At 39.4% G+C, this 5,003-nt stretch overlaps 1 long non-coding RNA gene across 1 annotated transcript in view; it reads right to left on the bottom strand.

Moving 5' to 3' along the window:
- Nucleotides 1–217: 217 nt before the first annotated feature.
- The window catches only part of LOC102241151, an 18,991-nt gene continuing 14,205 nt past the window's right edge, over nucleotides 218–5,003 (bottom strand). The window contains exons 2-3 of the long non-coding RNA XR_001363539.1: nucleotides 723–832; nucleotides 218–520 (exon numbers count right to left, since the gene is read on the bottom strand). This is a non-coding gene — a long non-coding RNA (uncharacterized LOC102241151). The remainder of the gene's footprint in view (nucleotides 521–722; nucleotides 833–5,003) is intronic.

Genomic DNA, 5,003 nt, shown 5'->3' with positions numbered 1-5,003 from the left:
GGCCGGGGCTCCTGGTGGCCGGGGCTCCTGGGGGCCGGGGCTCCTGGTGGCCGGGGCTCCTGGTGGCTGGGGCTCCTGGTGGCTGGGGCTCCTGGTGGTTGGCGGCCGGCACTCAGAGCCCGGCCTCCCTGGCTCCATTCTGAGCTCACGAGCAGCTGGGGGACGGCTCCGAGCCCCACCCAGGAAGATTGAAAATCAGCTGGTTTTTATTTGTTCCTCATTCTATGTGTGTTGGGGTGACATATGGATTCCATCGCCTCTTCGTGTGTAAATGGTGCAAAGAGAAAGGCTGTGTGGGTGACACCCGTCTGTGGGTGTGACAGACGGGGGGCAGCTTCGATGGAGCAACACTATGGGGCCTCTGGCGAGTGGGGAGCCAGCGCAGCACCTGCTGAAACGCGTGGGCCAGTTAGAGTGTGAGATGCTGGAGGAGGAGGCAGGAGCGTCCCCTTCACGCCCATCTGTGACCATCTGCTTGGGAATGTTTCTGTAGCGCATTCGGGAACGTTGAATCCAGAGGCTTTAGCAGACAAGATGGAAAGTTTATATAATAGTATTCAGTGTTTAACAGGTTGGTTAGACTTCAGGTTTGACTTTTACTCAGGCAGGAAGCACTTTGGAGAGTGTGGGAGAGCTGTTATTTTGCTCTAGTTTGTAAGTTTTTACGCCCCCCCCCCCTAAATAAAGTGGTAACTCTTCATATAAAAATGGACTCTACTCACCTGAGTGCTTTTAAAAGCACAGCAGGAAGAGCAAGCAGTGGGACATAAGCATTAAAGATGACTTGAGTTTCCGTCTCTTATATGCAGATTTTCTTGGACTGACAGTTTATCTGGAAAAAATAAAAACCCTCTTTCAAACGTGACTGGAACAAGATTGTAAATGTCTGGGTTTGGACATGAATTAAGCCACTCGTGTAGCTCCACAGATTCACACTGGAGGTACTGCAAAGAGTACGCGTGGCCGCAGTATTACTGATGCGAAACATGCATAAATTTAAAGACACAGTGCTTAGGAACCTTGGCAGCGGCTCTCTGCCCCCATCTTCTCCCCCACCGATGTGCAGAAGTAACTATTCTAGCCTTTATTCTCATGCTCTGAAGGCTCGGGACACTGATGGGCTGTGGTGGGAGGCAGAGGGGAGCACTCATACATACAAGATCCAGGCACTGAGAGCACCGTTTCCTTCCAAACTCCCCCTAGTTGGTTGGTGGAAAGCAGTGGAGACACCATTTGTAAACTTCAGGCCTGGGATTCTGTGCCAAAAAACTTAATTTTAAATGAAAATGTGTACATAAAATATGTATTACATCTGCTGGGGAAAAAAACTAAAGTGGATTTATTTTTTTTTATTTAAAATTTTTATTTGTATATGTCACTGTAGTGCTCTGACAATAAAATGACACCATGTACTAGAGCATACAGACATCAACAGTAAGATGTAACTTACCATTACACCACTGCTAGAATATTTAGATTTTTTAAGGGACACATAAGCATGTAAGATGGCCACACTAAATAATTTTCTGGTTTTTTCCCTTAGATAATCTGAAATTTTTAAAAATCAGTAATATTTTATCAAATTCACTGTTAATAGAACTGTAAATTCTCTGGGTGATAGGGTTTGGGGGCAGGGGAAAGGAATCATTCAATGTGGGAGATTCAATTGTGTTATACTGTCATAGTCACTAGAGTAATCTCACACACACCAACAAGGAACTGTCATCAAAATTAAGGGCTAGCTACTGTTGTTAGTTGCACAATGATAAAGTTCTTTTCAGAACATTGGTTAGCCCACTTATGGTATGAAAAATGCCCTCTCCACTTATGCAGACGAAAAAAATATTCAGAAACTTATTTTTGGCCTTGCTGTGTCAAAAAAAGTGAACTGTACAAAGATCTATGTGTCAAACCTAAAATTATAATTTTGAAAGCTTATTAAAAACAAGTGTCATGCATTTTTATTAATTATACAGAGGCTTTAAAACTGTTGCAAGACCATATAGGTATATATTAGCTTTTATACTGTTAATGCACAACTAACAGCAAACTTGATTAGATTAACAGAAATCTGTCTTAATTTCACCTTTATATATCACACTAGATCTACAGAAACATTCAGTTCTGAGCACTTAAATGGCAGCATAACTTTTTGTGTTGTAAAACTGATTCACTTTGGAATTTTACCATAGGAATATGATTCAAGAGATGTGATGTGTATTTTTGAGACTGCCAAGAGTAACTTTTAAGAAGTTAATTTATGAGATTTGAGAAGGAAAATGACCTTAGAAATAAATTTCCTTATTTTTCCTGGTGTTCTATATTAATAAGTATTATAAGGAGTTGAACTCTCTGGAACTGAAGGAGAATAAAAAATTTCTTTTTGTTGTAAAACTGATTCACTTTGGAATTTTACCATAGGAATATGATTCAAGAGATGTGATGTGTATTTTTGAGACTGCCAAGAGTAACTTTTAAGAAGTTAATTTATGAGATTTGAGAAGGAAGGTTGAAATGGAAAATGACCTTAGAAAGAAATTTCCTTATTTTTCCTGGTGTTCTATATTAGTAAGTATTATAAGGAGTTGAACTCTCTGGAACTGAAGGAGAATAAAATGAAATTTCTTAATAACACTACTTCTTCTTAAGTTGGTAGACCAAATTCAGCTTTCCTGTCATATAAAGTAATTTTCATGACATTGTGTAAATTTTGAAAAAGGGATACATCATTTCATCTTTATTCTCAGTATATTTTTTGTTGATTAAATCAATGAAAAATAAATCTGACTTAATTTAGCTTTTTCTATATATTTTCTTCTTTTTAATAAAATTATTGAATTCTATATACTAATGGAGTGTGGAGTTGAAACCCTGTAACTTAATATGTAACAACCTCCATTTTTGTAATAAAGATCCTCAGCCTTTGATGATGACTCACTTTGTCGGAACACTTGGTCCAACCAAAGTTCAAATGTGACTATAGAATGGTCATGGGTCTGTGGTTTTGTAGCAAATTTGATTTTTACTGCCTATGAGTGAAAATTCAGGGCTTATTTCTTCATATATAATTCTAAGGGCCAGCTATTGGAAACAGTTAAGCCAGTTAGCAAACAACTAGAAATTGGCCTGCGGAATCTGATACTTGGCTGAAATTCCTTTTGGTTTTTGCTAAGCTTTGTAGTAGAGGCACGCCATTCTACGTGTTTGTGTGCGTGTGTGTGCGTGTGTGTGTGTGTGTGTGTGTGTGTGTGTGTGTGTAAAAAGCCTAAAGAAGCAAAGCTGTTTATTATGTGTCTCAGCGTGGTCTGCATTTGTTGCACTGCCCAGATCATGCTTATGTGAAAACTAGCATTTCAGTTAATCGTGAGGTCTGTAGTATTGTTACTTCATAGTACACACTTGACTATTCTTGAGTGATTAAAGAGATTTTGTGTGCAGTTGAAGGAGCTGTTGGCATGATCTGCTGAGGCCTGAACACTGATTTTTTAAAAATGTTTTATTGATTTCAGAGAGAGGAAGGGAAAGAGATAGAAACATCAATGATGAGAATCATTGATTGGCTGCCTTCTGCATGCCCACCCTGGAGATCGAGCCCACATCCTGGGCATGTGCCCTGACTGGGGTTCATGGGCTGATGCTCAACCACTGACCTACACCAGCTGGACAGTGAGCACTGATGTTGATTCCATTCCTCAACCTGGAACAGGAAGGCTCAGGCCTCAGAAGTCTGGTGACCTGGGGTTTACAGTTAGTTTTTTTGTTTGGTTGGTTTTTTACTTTTAGAACAAAACATGTAGCTTGTTGGTACTTTATATCCCGCATTTTAACCAGGCCCTTTGCTCAGCTCACTAGTAAGGCAAGCGAGGCTCATTTGGGTAACTGCCGCCTAGAAGTGAGCACCTCTCTGTCCAAGAGAAATGACGCTTCCCTGCAAATGCTTTTCCAATGCCGTCCACTGCCCTGCGCTGTGGCTGCCACCACACAGGGCCGACAAAACATCCACATGGCCCGTTTCCAAAGTCTTCTTAAATGTTACATGGGCACAGTTTTCTGATCCCTTTTGTTTTGTTTTCTTTTTTTTTTCTTTTATTCAAATAAAATTATATTTTACTGCCTTTACTAGGTGTAAAAGTTAATAATGGGGATTTTTTTCAATAGATGGAATGACACATATGTTGGTATATATGCAATTTGATATGTATGCTATTTTGTTGTATTGACAGCAAGCTTCAAAACTTCATATGTCAAATTTGCTGAGGGTGTTAACATCATAGATATTTTCACACTTAAAAATGTCGAATTTCGTGCCAAAAAAGAAGAGCATTTGCGGGAAGTTTTTTTTGTTTTTTTATCGCCACTGCTGGTTTTTATTGTCTGTTTAACTTTTACTAGATCTATAATAGTTTTATTTTTTCCTCTGCATCTGGACTAGCAGACTAAGTGGTTGGAGAACCACATCGACACTTATTTTAATTATTTTTATTTTTTTCCTCCTTAGTTTTATTTTTTTAATTTAATTTTATTGTTTAAGGTATTACAAATAGTAGTACATATGTCTCTTTTTTTTCCCCACTGACCTCCACCCCGCCTCCTGGCACTTGCCCTCATCCCCTCGCCCCCAGTGTCTTGTGTCCATTGGTTATGCTTATATGCATACACACAAATCCTTCAGTTGATCTCTTACCCCCCCAACCCTCCCCTACCTTCCCACTGTAGTTTGACAGTCTGTTCAATGCCTCTTTGCCTCTATTTTTGTTCAACAGTTTGTAATGTTCTTTATTATCCATAAATGAGTGAGATCATGTGATATTTATCTTTCACTGACTGGCTTATTTCACTTAGCATAATGCTCTCCAGTTCCATCCATGCTGTTGCAAATGATAAGAATTCCTTTTATTATAGCAGCATAGTATTCCATTGTATAGATGTACCACAGTTTTCTAATCCATTCATCTGCTGATGGGCATTTAGGCTGTTTCCAAATCTTAGATATTGTAAATTGC

This window comes from Myotis brandtii, unplaced genomic scaffold (genome assembly GCF_000412655.1).
Source record: "Myotis brandtii unplaced genomic scaffold, ASM41265v1 scaffold415, whole genome shotgun sequence".
Taxonomy (NCBI): domain Eukaryota; kingdom Metazoa; phylum Chordata; class Mammalia; order Chiroptera; family Vespertilionidae; genus Myotis; species Myotis brandtii.
The sequence above is the reverse complement of the archived record's forward strand: the minus strand, read 5'-3'. Positions and strand labels throughout refer to the sequence as shown.